This window comes from Hyaena hyaena, unplaced genomic scaffold (assembly GCF_003009895.1).
Source record: "Hyaena hyaena isolate Hyena2069 unplaced genomic scaffold, ASM300989v1 scaffold_855, whole genome shotgun sequence".
NCBI lineage: Eukaryota > Metazoa > Chordata > Mammalia > Carnivora > Hyaenidae > Hyaena > Hyaena hyaena.
In genome coordinates, this window is record NW_024081489.1 from 355,334 (window position 1) to 371,063 (window position 15,730).

At 38.1% G+C, this 15,730-nt stretch overlaps 1 protein-coding gene across 1 annotated transcript in view; it reads left to right on the top strand.

Annotated features, from left to right (window-relative positions):
* The window catches only part of LOC120222260 (contactin-associated protein-like 2), a 778,685-nt gene that overhangs the window by 300,834 nt on the left and 462,121 nt on the right, over positions 1 to 15,730 (top strand). The gene's annotated exons all lie outside the window — the stretch shown is intronic.

Below are 15,730 nucleotides of genomic sequence, written 5' to 3' on the forward strand. Positions count from 1 at the left end.
TTCGCGGTGACGTTTCTATCGGGATGTGGAGATATATATAGCAGAATAGTCTGTAACGTCACACCAACCTCCCTCAGTGAGTGTGAACATGATGCAGGTAGTTTTGCAAGTAACAGCTGAGTTATAAAGGGGTTCAGTTCAGTTTTACTTTTGCTTCCTGCTCCCACAAGTAGAAATGTCCCCTTCTCTCCTTGTCTCAGTCATGACTCATCCTCAGCATATTGTCCCCTCTCAGGCCCTTTCCTGAGGGAAAGAAGCTTTAAACAATGTTGGCAAGCAGTATGGGAATTTACTGGAGCAGAATATTTAATGTAATTGAGTCTGCTTACAAAATATACTGGAAACATTGCAAAATCTAATCTGTATTAATTTTTGCAAATCTAGGGAGGAGCTTCTTTATGAAAACTTAGTTGACTTCTCACACAGTAGAAAGATACAGCTTTTATGTGAAATATGATGATGTCATTGCATATATTAACCTTAATATACTTCTAGAAAGTGCCTTTAATTCCAACATAAAAAATATTATTTTGAGATGTTTTGTCCGTAAATAAGCTATATCTAACTTTGTGTTGACTTTAACGTGGTGAATGTAGGTGATTTTCTAAGCTATTTTCAAGGTTTTTAAGAGAGGACTCTCCTATTCTTAAAAACAATTCTATTAATTTTGTATTTTGGAAGATGAAAGTTTTAGCAGTCTCTGTCTATCCCCAACAAAGTGTAGACCATCAGTCTCTAATAATTTTATTTCATTGAAAAGGAGGTACTTGGGGAAGTATTCAAAGACATAGAATGAATCTTAAAAATATATAAAATCATCTGTAATGAAGTAAGTTTGCTTTTATATAATCTCAATAAAATAATACCTGTGTGAATGGTAAATTACAGTTTAAATGATGGCTCTAGAATGTAACATTTTTAAGCCTTAACATCTTTATAATAAGACTCAATGGAATAGCATAGTTCTTATTTCTGTTATATATTTGCAAACACTCATCCTGATAGCCTAAACAATTTACATTTAAACAGAACAGTGAACAATTTTAATGGAAAGATATCCCTATTTTTTGAATGATCAGCAATGTAATAGCTATTATTTCTTCCTAAAGCAAGTGGTAGCAATCATGAGAAAAACTGACAGATGACCATCTGTCTTAACGTATGTTTTAAGACCATACGTTGTGATGTTCAATATTTATCTATACATTTTTATTAATTGTTTTCCATACAGGAAGGTTTTCCTTCTCAGCAATAGGTAGACAGAATATTGAGTCATTTTAGTACCTTGTCCATTTTCCATGTCAGTAGCTTTAATGTTACAATAATCTCTGTCAATAACACCCAAGTTAGTTCACTTAGCTTTTGTCAACAGGCTGGATTTTATGGTGATGTTGCCGTTTCACTTCAAATAGTGAGTGTCCTGGACATTATATTTAAATTGCTTGCTACCAAAGAAGTATGGATGATATGTTGAGGCTTTAATGTTTTACTTCCATGGAGAGAGGAGATGCTAAATTGGCCCCAAAAGAATGAAAAAGATTTTTGTAGATTAAAAGAATGGAAAATGGCACTTCTGATGAAAGCAAAAACACAAAAGATGAAGAATAGGGAATGCAAACTTCAATTTTTCTCAGATACAGGAATATACATAATTTTTTTTTGCCAAATGGATAAGTCTCATTGTCCATCTTGCCAAGTGACAAGATGAACTTGCCTGTAGCTGACAGAATAAGGAGTATGTCTTTCTTAACCTCCAGTAGGAAAAGCCAAGAGAGTAGCTGTGGGGAAGTAGTCACCTCTGACATGTCACACAATTCCAAAGGCCAGTAGGGAACCCATTTTCTGCTTGTTCTGTTTTTTGAAGGCAGTGACTGTTTTTTTTTCCCCTAAATTGAGGTGTAATTGACGTATAACCATAGGTTACTTTCAGATATAGAAAAGTGAATTGATATTTACATGTATCGCAAAGTGATCACCTGGGGCAACAGCTTATGTATGTCAATTACCAACATGTGAAAGAGTAGATTTCTTTAACCACTTAAAATGTTTCAGTTCAAAATATTATTCTGTGAAGTGTTGTATTTTTTTGTATATGATACAGAACTGTATTCACCTTATTCCAGCCATTGAAGAGCACATTGATGAGTTCACCCTTAATCTGTGTCTTTCTCTGTGAGAGGACCAGTGGTTTTAGCCTGTCCTTATGGAGCAGTGAGCCACCAGATAACACTGTAACGATATATTCCCAGCCCATCTCTGCTTTGGTATTTTACCTGTCACTAACTAAACTTTTGCAACAGCCTGATCTCTGCCATTCTATTATCAAACTCTAAATTTTCCCTAAGTAAGCCTATACTGGCTCTTTCAAATTTCAGCTTGATTAATTTGAGAGTTATTTTGGGGAAAAAAGGATAAATGAGAACATAGGGTAAAAAAATAGAAGAGCTACCACAGGCACATTTTTTATGAAATGTTTGGAGGTAATAGGAACAGCTGCAATGAGTTGATGAGTAAAACTTCGGGAAATAGTTTGGGGAAGATGATTGTAAAGAGGTTTTGCTGTGTGTCATGCTGGAATACCCTATGATTTGAACTTATTTTTCTTTCTTTGTGTGTGGATTTACATGTGGTTTCTTTTATTTACTTGTTTGTTTTCTGAGCACAGCAGTGAATCAGGGAAAGAGCAAGCATCCCAAGCTGTACAGTCATTCATTCAGTAGTATTTTCTGAGTATATCCATGGTGTCAGGCACTGTTCTAGGCACTGAGGACACATCATTGAATAAAACAGACAAAGATCCTTGGGCTTGGAAAGCTCACATTCTGAGGAAAGGGGAGGAAGAACAAATGTAATGAGTAAATATTACAGGAAGTTTGAAGAAATAAGTGCTATTAAAAAAAAAAAAAAACGTAGTGCAGATGGAGGACTGGCATTCCTCCAGAGAATGCTGGATTCCAAGAGATTGAGGTGCTGGGTTGCAATTTAAATAGGTTGGTCAGGGGGTGCCTGGGTGGCTCAGTCAGTTAAGCATCCGACTTCAGTTCAGGTCATGATCTCATGGCTCATGAGTTCAAGCCCTGCATCAGCCTCTGTGCTGACAGCTCAGAGTCTGAAGCCTGCTTTCAGTTCTGTGTCTCCCTCTCTCTCTGACCCTCCCCCATTTATGCTGTGTCTCTCTCTGTCTCTCAAAAATGAGTAAACGTTTAAAAAAATTAAAAATAAATAAATAGGTTGGTCAGAGTTAGCCTCATTGAAAAGGTAATATTAGTTCAAGACCTGAAAGAGATAATAGAATTTGCCAATTCTGTTAGCAAAGAGAATAGACAATGCAGAGAGAAGAGTCCATGTAACGAGCCTGCCTGACATGATCTAGGACCACGTAGAGTAATGACATGATGTAGCTTACAGTTTAAAAGAATAACTCTCGCCGTGGGAAGGTGAAAGGTAGAACAGGCAGCTTCTTGTAATCCAGGTGAGAGATGCTGGTGGCCTAAGACCAGGGTGCTAGCATAAGAGGTAATGAGATATGGTCAGTTCTGAAAATACTTAGAAAGTGGAGTCAGTAGTGTTTCTTGGTGGATTAAGTGTAAGAGTTAGAAGATAAACCCAAATTATTTAGTAAAAGCACTTGGAAGGAAGGAGTTGCCATGTCCCAGTGGGAAGACTGGTGGTAGAGAAGATTGGTCCAGGGTTATGGAAAAATATCAGGAACAAGTGTTGGGCATGAGTTGGAAGGTCTGTTGGACATAAGTGGACATGCCAAAAAGGCCACTGGATCTTTGTAAGAAACAAGCATGTACCTGCCGATCACACAATGAAATGTTGTGTCTGACACCATCTCCATGTTTGCCTATTGAGGCCCTCTGGTTTCTTTAGCTGTATTTCATAAACAGGATAGACCTGGAAGGGGAGAAGATGAGTAGTGGGCAGGAGGTCTCTTCTAACATCGGAAGCCTGTAGCTTTACTCTTTGAGGGATATTCAATTGCTAGAATATTCTCTGAAAATGATAAAATACCTAACAGATAGCTTCTTTGTTTTTCCCTGGATGATTGTCACCTTTGATCTGCTCCTACTGCCGTTGTATTATTGGATCCTTGTGACAAATGTCTTCAGGTGCTGACTCAACTCCTATTCACCACCCACATCTCTAACCTCTTTGTAGGTGTGAGTATTTGAGAGCCAAAAGTCTGCAAAACACTCCTGTGACTGTCTAGAGTTAGACTTATTCCCTTCCTTCCACGGGATAGCACAAAGGCAGGGTTGGGTGGAGAGCAGTTAGGGAAGGGAATCGGGAATGAGCCCTGGCAGGTGTTGGTCAGAATTTGTAAATTAGGAGAGTTACCCTAACAGACTGTGGACCTTGTGAATTCATGTGGAGTTACTGCTTGACTCTCTTATCTATGACTCTCACCTGGGACATATGGGATGCAGACGGTGGGGTTAAAATATTTTGAGCTTAACTAGGTGGTATTCAGGATTGGTCTGACAAAATATACCTGTTTTGTGAGTAACATTAATAATACAGTCCGTCTTGCTAGTTGTGATTTCTATATTAATCATAAAGCCACCCTCACAGCTTAGCTTCCGGAGAGAGTTTTTTCCTTTGTCCTCACCAGGAATTACGATGTAACATAGTCCTGGATAATGAGAGAGATAAGCAGAAGTCAGCTGTGATGTTCTTGAGGAAGCTTTTATTTTCTTGATACAGACGTCACTCCTTCCCCTCCACTGTCCTTGTTCAGATGCCTGAAGTTCTTGGTCAAGAACACAAATGAGCGAGAGCCAACAATTACCTTCACTCGTTTTTTATGTGAAAAGAAATTCCTGTGTATTTAAGCTACTGTGAGTCAAGTTTTGTTTTTCTTGGAGCCAAAAGTATCTGTCCTTCCCCCATCCTCCACCTCTAAAATCACCCAGTATAGTCTTTACCAGAACACAGAGGAACCAATCCCCAAGTGTGGAAATGGCTTTGAAAGAAAAGATGGTAAATTTATTTTAGGATATATTGAGTTGCCTGCCAGGGATGTCCCCGAGAGAGTGAACTTTGGGGACTAAATGGGCGTTTAGAGGCCAAAGAAAAATTCATATTCTTAGAATGAGCGGCTGATAGAAAAAAATAGTAAAAGTAGTTCATTAGAATTAGGCTCTTCTTTACCTTTGCTGTAAATATAGTAAGAAGCAAAATCAGCAAACATCCCGATAGCACAGAGAGTAGAAAAGGAAGAGTAAATGTCCCAACTTAACCACAGCCTACAAAATTACCCCCTGAGAAACTGAATAGACTGGATCCTATTTTTAGGTTAGTAATTACGTCTTCATTATATTTGTGGATGGAAGTGCATAAGCACAGACCCAGTTTTTATTTTTTACTTCAATGCTTTCCTTTCAAGAACATCTACCCAATTAGAGTTATTTTTCCTTGAAAGAAAATAATACATATATATATTTTTATAACAGCATTTAAATGAGGGTTTGATAGATACACTGTCTGTCTCAAAACTAAGCCGACTCTGTTGGAGAGGTAAACAACAATAAGTAGATTATTTTCGTACATTATCTTTAATATACTAAAAGCCTGTAAAAGCAGGCTTAAAATTTACAGACCTAACTTAGATGAAGAATACATGTAACATTCTTTATTTTCTAAAACAGATCTATATTCATTCATAAGCTCCCATTTCCACACAGTAGCAGAAAAAATAAATATTTGAACATATACATTAGGAAATCCTAATAACTTTATATGTATATTACATATTATATGTATCTATAACATCTAGTCAATGCAGAATCCAAACTTAGTCAAAAGTCAAATTCCTCTTTTAGGCTCTTGTCCCATTTCCAGTGATTCTTGGTTCAGAGCCAAACACGGAGGTAACAGTGGGTCTGTTCCACGTGTTCTACTCAAATTCCTTTTGGGCTGCCCTACGGCCTCCAGCCTGCTGAGTGTTCTAGAGCCACCCTCTGTCCCAACTGCCCACTGCTCTGGCAGTTGTTTCTGCTGACCTTGGGATATGCCTTAGCTACTGCTGGGTTCTGTGTAATGTGGTAACTCTTCCCAGTTTGTCCGGGACTATTGAATTTAGCACGGAGAACCAGGTGCCAGGAGCACTCCGTTTTGGGTACAGCAGGGTGATTGGTCCCTCAAGATGTGTGCACCCTCTGCCCTCCTCCAAATTCCCTTTCTCCTGTCCACCAGCCACCTAAGCATTTTAATAGACTTCATAGGCACATGCTGTGATTTCTAGATCTCTTGCCAATTGCATACAAGCCAAAATGAATCACGACCTGTGTGAAGCGGTGGGGGTGTTCGGTGGGGGCAGCTATAATAGGCCCCCCCTTGCCTCAGCTTTCCATGACTCCACATCTGCAGCACAGCCTCCTCACCCCCAACAAGGCTTACATGAGTCTCCGTGAATCAGATTGCTGAAGGCAGAACGCAGGGCACAAGCCACCACTCACAAAGGACGTCTGAGCCTCTGTAGAGATTCATTCATTGAACAACTACTTGGTAAAGGTCACATCAGGCAGTGAACACACCCTCCCGCACTAATGCTGAGGTGGTAGGGGAGAATCATAGATCAAAACTAGACTTAACACTTTGGGTACCTCTGTTTTTGTGCTCTGAGACCCAGCTCTTTGAAACCAAAAGCCTCTTGGTCTTAGCCTATCTTGCCAAAATTGAATCCTCATGACTGCTAACTTTTTGTTCCAGTCCAGAGTCCAGAGATGAATGAATGCCCCCAGCCCCCACTCCCTGTGACAATGTCTTTGATACTCTGCATGGACAGCCACAGCACAAGAAGAATTTCATGGAAAATTTCAAAACAAAAACCAAAGCTTTGAATTGAAATACCTAAAAATTGTTTCCATCATAGGAAAGAGGAGGCCTGTGTCACAAACATGGATATTTCTGGAGTGACAATATTTATTCCAGATTTTCATTCTCTTTCACCTGAATCTTGCTAACTGTACCCTGCCAGACTGAGCCTCATGCATTTGCAGGCTGACCGTCCCCTTCTGTACTTTCCTGAGGAACGCTTCTGTTACCAGTTAGGCTGGTGTCAGGCTGTGGCTGCACTTCTTTTACATTAGGAAATGTTTTGTCCTTTCTTACTAAAACTGCAGGCTTCTGGACATAGCTTACTTCTGCATCTGGGTAATTATGCAAAAGGGGTAAAAGAGGCAGAAAGCCTCCCGGGTAAACCACACTATTCATACTTTGTGCCTGGCTCCAATTCCACAACATGGAGACTGATCTAATCCAACTCCAAAAGAGCAAGAAACAGATCACCTGGGACTCATTCTGGGAGAACTGGAATCAATAAATAATGTTTTAGGTGTGATGCCGGATTTTCTTTTGGGGGGGATACCCTTCAAAAACACCCTTAGGACAAGAGTTGTTCAGGGTCCTAAAACCATTATCACCGGATCAAAATAAGCAAACACCAAGACTAGTTACATAATCCAGGTGTATTTCCTTATGTGACCGTTCACATTGTGATTCCTTATTATAAATGTGTCTGCCTCATCACCTTATTCCACACCTTGGATTCCACTGATTGTATATTTTTGTATATATTGAAACATTTAAGCCACAGTCATCTATCTAGCACAAAAGCATAAACTCAAGGACCTGAAAGTATCACACACCCAGGTGAACCCATGTTCAAGTCCGTTGCCTCTCTGAAGTGGTTTCAAAGTGATTTTATTTTTTAAGCACAAATAGAGTATGAGAGTGACAAAACTTATTAAAGAAAAGAAAAAGTACAGTAGTGAAATGCCAGAGGAGATAACTCTCCTAGGAAAAAAAGGAGAAGAAAACAGTTGAATTAACCATTTTAAGATTCAACAGCAGCCTTATTCTTCTTTGATGTATTGCATGTATGAGGACAAAAGAAACTATATTTGCTTTTGGCATGGCATATAGCTGTGCTTTGACATTTAAATCCCAGGGAAAGCCTGGTGCAGAAAAGTAATGTCAGAAGACAGTTACGTGTTTGAAGATAAGCAAAAAGGAAAAAGAGAAATGATTTTTAACAAGTAGCTAAATCAACCAGAGAGAAAGATTTAAGTGAGTCATTAACTTTTATATTTTGCTTTTGATATTAGATTACCTGAAAAATAAAAACGAAAGCAAATAATTTAAAAATGTAGATTTAAAATATCTGTCCAAAAATATTTTCTTCTTAAGTTAATGCTTTTGTCAATTATGTAGATAGATCACAAAATTTTTAGGGAACCCCAAGAAGTCATTCAACTACTTTACAGAGCAATAGACACTCCCCATTCTCTTTGTAAAATATGGAGAGTGATACCTGTCGCCAGGTGAGTGAAGAGTCTTTGAACAAGCGGGTGTGGCTTCCATCTTCCATGTGTCATATTTACCCACATGTTGTGAGTGAGAAACACTTGTTCATGCCCAAATGTGTTAATGCAAGTCGTACTTGGTAGTGTGATATCATGGTCTAATTAAGTACTAAACACAATTTCAAAAGAGTGGAGACAAAAAGAAATAATTTCTGTCAAAACCAAATCAAAAGGCTTTAGAAAGATAAGTGGCTAAAACAAACAAAACCCTTAGGGTAGGTATGGACAAACCAACTGTAAAAAATTTTCAATGGTTACTTCAGTTTTTCCTGAATCTTAAGAAATCAAAACTAGTAGTTGAGGGTGACGCTTTATGGAGCTGGTTCATCAAAAAAGTTGGTGATTTGGAATTTTATAATTCCACTCAGTGGGCTCAGAGCAATTCCCTCTGGCAAGTGACTCACTGAATTTACATGTAGGGTTTTAAGTTAAATGAAAATGGTTAAGGTGTGTATCCTTTTAATGATTTCTTTCTTTACTTCTACTTTTCTCTAATCTGAAAAAAAATTAGAATCCACTTTTTTTCTTTTGTTTTTTTCATTCTAAATACTGCAGAAGGTAGGGAGAAAGAGAATTGAGAGAGTAGGGAAGGAGAATGGGATGGAAGGAAGGAAGGGAAGAAGGAAGGAAGGAAGGAAGGAAGGAAGGAAGGAAGGAAGGAAGGAAGGAAGGAAAAACTTTGAAGTCATATTGCTCTCTGATATATTGTACGGGACATTTTCTACTTTCATTAAAATAAAAATTGGAGGTAAAAATTAAAGGTTGTTTTCTATTTTTTATAGGCATTTAAAAATGGGCTTTTCTCTGAAAATTTCCCTTTGCTATTGAAATGATCCATAACCTGAGAAGAAAGAGAAGGGATCATAGATTTCTCTATGCCAGGAAAAAACCCTAAAAAACAAAAAACAAAAAACACCAATAAAACACATACACAGTTTTACTAAGGCTTGGGACTTGTCATCACTTTTATTTGTTAATTGAACAGAAGTACTTCCTCTCTCTGTGGTTGCATTTATACTACCTGAAACTAGTTTGAAAAGGGCAAACACCTTAGCTTTTTAGATAACATTGTCTAAAATTCTATAAGGCACCCATTGGCATGTTAGAGATAAATACTTCCTCATCATCTGTGTCTATGAATTCATTGAGGAATTATTAGAGCCTGAATCTCATTTTGTTTACAAAATTCCGCTTACATCAAAAAGAATGTTGCATGAGCAACGTAAGCATGAGGCTGGAAGGGGTAGGGAATGTGTTTGTGTTTGGAATGTTGTTGAAAAGTGAATCTGTAATAAATTTTAATAAACAAAATTCCATACCTGAAAAAGAATCCTTAATTTGTAAGTAGATTGATTTAAATAGATTTACCTACAATTGTGATAAGGATAGATTCTCTAAGTAAGTACCAGAAAGTAGTTGTTTATAGGATCAATTTTGTTTGCCTTTAAGGAGTACTACCTTTAACCTTTCAGTCCAGTGGTTTTCTGATCTTTAGTTCTTTGGCATAGTCCCCAAGAGGTTTCATCAACATGAGACTTATTTCCAGGGACACACCACTCTAAAGACCCTCTCTGGGCAAATGAACATGACACCAAAGTGATTTTTTTTTTCTTGAAAGTTTAGGCATTCAAAACTTTTGAGAAACCTTTAAAATTTTTAAGGGCAAAAGAGAAACCTTTAAAATTTTTAAGAGTAACATTTCTGAAATGAGATAGACACACCATATACAAAGAGGTACATGGTCCCTTTATTAATTCCAGAGACATTTGTTAATCCCCAGAGAAGGTCCGAGCACTGGTCTGTACAAGGAGAAAGCCGAAAAGTGTGGAACAGAGTCTCTTCTCACAGGGAATATGCAAATTTAGCCAAGACAATAGGAAACATTTCTAAGATGTTTCAAAGCTATATTAAGAAGCACATGCTTCTGGATCACTACAGAGAATGGTTTCTACAGGAAATTAATAAAGAAAGGACTAATGAGGGCTTCAGAGAATAAGTTGACGTTTAGAGGAACGAGTAGCCTCTTGATAAGAAAGAAAGGGAAAGAACATGCCAGGTGAGAGCAGTGAGCAGAAGTGCAGAGACACAGATGACTGTGTCATATTTCTGAAACATTAAAGGGACCATTTAGACTAACTAGAGCAGGAAGTTTCTGTGTGGATGGTCATGGATAGAAAAGCATGTCATTCATTCATTCATTCATTCATCTGTTCATTGCACATTCATTGATGACCTACCACATGCCAAGGATAGTCTTAATTTTGATGAATAAAACATAACCTTATGGAACTTACGTTCTTACTAACTAGTTAGTAAAAGAGATATTTTAAAAACCACAATTACTGAAAAAATGGAGAAATTCTAAAATTGAAGTATACACAAAGGATGGCAGGCCTGGCTCTGTGTGAGGTTTCTGACAAGGATCGAGGAGATTGCACAGAGGACCAGTTCACAGGTATACCAGCAGGACCTTCCAGCTGGATGGAAGGCATGTGCAAAAGGCCATGGGTGTGAGTGACAGGGAGACTTGTAGGGAACTCAGGTAGTTACAGTAGGGCCTTCCAGACATGAGCTGCTATTAGTATGAAGTTAGAAATGTAGTGTGAAGATCTGAGGCTAGAAATTTAAGGAGAAGCTACTGGAAAAAAGTCTACTAAAAAGATTTTAATTTATCCTCAGGGCAATTAAGCAATTACTGAAGGATTTGCAAGAAAATAAGTTTTGTATTTACTGGCATTTTGCTCTGATGATCTGAACAGAGATATTGAGAGCCTGACCTATTGGTGTGGTGATAGAAATGGATGGAAAAGGGTAAATCCAAGATGTTTCGGATTTGGAGTAAGCTCGTTAGATGTGGAGGTCAGGAAGGTTTTGGTGGGAAAGAGAAACTTGTTTCAGAGTGAGAAAAAGCTTTAATGGAAGACTGTTATCTTCACAAGTCCCCTGAACAATGTCTTAACTGAAATTTTTTTCGTGGTGGGTATATCAGTTGGAGGAAGTTTCTGCTGTGATCTAGAAAATGGTAACTATTAGTAGTAGCAATTGAGCATTTGGAGGGAGGTCAAAGAGAGCTAAAATAAGAAAAGTAAATCTGGGCCAGAAGTTCAGGTTATGACATAGTGGAATAAAGAGGAAGAAAGAGGAGACCGAACCTGTACATCCAATCTGTAGTCATGTGTTAAATGGGACTTCTGTGCATTAAAACAGAGTTAGCTTCTAATTGAGCTGTGCTATCCATGTAAAACACACACTAGATTATGAATACTTAGTACAAATAAAGGAATATGAAATATCTCAATTTTAATTGACTTCATTTTGTTAACTATATTATTGAAATCAATTTCACCTCTTTAATGCAGTTATCATAAAATTTAAAATTATATATGGCATGCAGCTCCTATGATATTTATATCGGATAGTGCTGGTCTAGAATCTCTATAGATAGTTTCAGCTGGATGTTTTTCCAGCCGAAAAAGGCTCTGCTGCTTCTGGGTTGGTCTTTTCCAAAGGTGACTTAAAAGACTCATGCAAATTCTGATAAGACTCAATAAGTTGTCCTTTAGAATTATTTTATTTCTGAGACAATGAGGATTCCCAGAAGGTCTGTGAAACTGGCATCAGACTGAAATTTCAGTCCCTTTTAATTAGTTAGAAGTTTCCTTAAGCTCTAAATCTGCTTCCAATACCATCTCCAGAGAAAATCTTTACAGCCTTAGAAGCCAGATGTGTTGGTTTTCTCCTGAATATTAACTCCCTATTCATTAAAAATAAAATAAAAAGTTTTCAATGAAAAAAAGAAGCCTAAATTAAGTAGACAATATTTTAGTTGAACACAAGTTAGAACTTCTTGGTTCCTTGGAAGGAATTAATTTGGGGGGCACTTGGATGGCTTAGTCAATTGAGTATCCAACTCATGACTTCTGCTCAGGGCATGATCTCACAGTTTGTGGGTTTGAGCCCAGTGTTGGGCACTGCCCCTGGCAGCATGGAGTCTGCTTGGGATCCTCTCCCTCTTTCTCTGCCCCTCCCCTTCTCATTCTCTCTTAAAAGAAATAAACTTTAAAAAATGATTGAATTTTTTCCACTAAAATATCTCTCATTCATTCAGATGTGTATAAGTCAATATCCATGAAGTAAAAGGTTGAGTCTCAATTAGAAATTGCTTTCAGGTTCTAGGAACAAAGGCCCAATTACACTTTATAAGACAAATCTGAAATTTCTTATTTTACATGTAGGATGTCCTAAATAGACAATCCAAGCTTGTACAGTAACTTTTAGAAGCAGTGAGAGATCCAGACTCTAACATTTTGCTCCAGTTTCCTTAGCTCATGTTTCCATTCTTCCAGTCACAAAATGGCTGCTAGAACTCCAGGCATTTCATCTGCTTTTCATGAAGAACTGTGGAAGGGCCCACTTCCCTTTTAACAAGCCTTACAAGTTCCATGCAGCACTTCCACTTACATCTCTTTGGCCAGTGAGTATAGTGACTTTGGCCATGACTACAGAGTTGCAAGATAGTCTGGGAACTCTAGTTCTTATTCTCTTATTCTAGTCTAAATATCCTCTACAGAGACCAACTCAAATCAATCCAAGTAAAGACAACTTAAAGCTACAAATGAAACAATTAAGGAAATATGTACAGAAATCCAAAAGAAACTGTCATAACAGCAGGATGACCACATAATTTGCCAAAAAACTTTGCTGCTTTTGAAAATCAAAGAGATATAATGAGCATGATTCATGGTCACCTTACCTAACGTCTTACAGAGACTAAAATGAAAGGAAGTTCTTGATTCAAGACAGTTAAAAAACTTTTTTTAATGTTTATTTATTTTTGAGAGAAAGAGAGCACAAGCAGGGGAGGGGTAGAGAGAGAGGGAGACACAGAATCCTAAGCAGACTCCAAGGCTCTGAGCTGTCAGCACAGAGCCTAACGCGGGGCTTGAACTCACAAACCATGGGATCATGACCTGAGCCGAAGTCGGGCACTTAACTGACTGAGCCATCCAGGCACCCCCAAGTTAGTTTTAAAGGCACAAATTCAGGGGTCTTCACCCACACACTCTGCCTTAACATATCTGAGCATTAGCACTCATTCCCCCCTTTAATCCCTAAACCAATATTGCTTTGCATGGAGTTTTTGTATTCTGAAATTTTGCGATAGGTACCCATTGTTTGCGTTCTCAGCAACTGATTTCTTGTGGGTAGCCCCCAGCCCGTCCCTTTTCAACAGCCCCTAGTTTCTGTTTGGATTCAGAGAAGCTTAATTGTTCCTCAGTGACAACTGTGGCCTCTGAGACTGTTTTCAGGAAACGAGTATGATCAGGGCCCGCCATCCTGGGAAGCCATCTGAGATCATGAACAGCAGGGCATCTGTAGGCTGAAGACAAAGTGGAGAACCCTTAAAAAGACAGAAATAAGCTAGAATCTTGGTGTTCCTGTTAAGTTACTTGATCAATCCTATACTCACCTCTATTCCTTTCACTTACTTGAACCGGTAGATTTCCTCTTTTTGTGAAGGCAGGCTCAGTCATCTTTTCTGTTATTTACAATTGAGACCATCCAAACTAATACAACTTCAGTTTTCACAGTGCCTGATATTGGGTCCTACAACTCCCTTGTCTCAGTTCTCATTGCTAGCTGGCCAGTTGGTTTTTTTAGTTCTTCCTTCACATGCTAGAGAATAAATCTGTTGGTTCAATTTATGTTTTTTTCACCAGGCTGTAGTCTAAAGTTTTTGTAAATCTGTGGTTTGGCTGCCTCTGAATCAGGTACCCCATAGGAACTGGTCACTGGGTCTGAGTAGAGCAGCTACTGGTCCCTCTCAGAAGACCTATATCAATTTTCCGTCTGTGGGAGCAGGTATTGGGGCATTTGTATAAGATAGAGTTTTATGCTCTGTATTAATATAATCCTTGCTTTTTTACTATTTCACCTGAATAACTTATATGTATCACAGAAATTGTATAGAAATACTTAGAACCGCTGTAACTATTCTCTGACATTTTGGAGCACACCTACAAAGAAAAAGTTGAATTTCAGCAAACTTCCCTTTCATTTCTCATTTTTATTCTTTCCTTTGCAGTGTAATTATTACTGTATGGAACCCATATCTGATGGTGGTGAGTTTAAATGGATCAAAATTATTGCTCCTTAAATGCAACACCAAAATTTGTAAGATATGATGCATACTAATTAAAGTTCAAGGAGCCCTAGGCATGAAAAAAAGATAAGCCTTTGCTTAAGTTATGCAAAAGTGTATTAAACATTCAAGATTAATTAAAATCTAGGCAAAGAATTTTTTTAGGGGTGGCATTTAAAGTTTGCATAAAAGTTAATGTAATTATTATGAAATGTTTGCTATCAAACTGGTTTGATGAATAAGGGAAGTCAATTAGTAACATAGTGAAATAAGAGTTAATTCATGTTGCTCCAGGTAGTTTCTTTCCTTTGTTCTATAAAAATCACTTATAACTGCATAATAATTACATGCCAATAAGCACAGTGTTACAAAGTGATGGAAAGCATAATTCAGTGGTATTTATTTATTTTCTAAACCTAATAATATTCCTCCAAAACCCCATCCTAATGACCTCCCCAATCAAAGTTTCATCGGTGGGAAATCAGAAATTTTGATTTCTGGTGTTTTTCCTTGGTAAAAGGAAAACAAAGCACATCTTTTACTACACAGAAGGTTTCTGAATGCTTGATTAGAGAATCCTCTATGTTAATGGCACTGAGAAAATTCTTGTTCTCACTATTGAAATTGACCTTTATTCTTCAATTCAGAACATATGAACTGAGATCCCCCTTTTCTTAAATAGACATAGACACACAGTGAGCTACTAAGGTCACATGTTTCCAAGAATATCTCCTTTTGTCTGTCTAACACAGTCTGGTATTTTGGGGGCCACCACCAGGAGGGCCATTGTTTTCCTAGAGCCCTCATATAAAATTCCAAATGAATTTCCCCAGAGCCACAATAGTCTTAAAAATTAGGAGCCATAGCCGATAATTAGAATTAAGCTTTGGTTTTTTTTTAAATTTTTAATGTGTTTTTTTGTTTTTTGTTTTTTGTTTTTTCTTATTTCTGAGAGACAGGAGACAGCATGAGCAGGGAAGGGTCAGAGAGAGAGAGAGAGATACAGAATCTGAAGCAGACTCCAGGCTCTGAGCTAGCTGTCAGCACAGAGCCCGACGCGGGGCTCGAACCGTCATGTGAGATCGTGACCTAAGCCAAAGTCAGATGCTTAACGGACCGAGCCACTCAGGTGCCCCTAGAATTAAGCACTGTGGGCTGGCCTTGGAGACAAGGCCATCAGGAGCATATTTTTACCCCAAAAGGAAAAATACTTGAA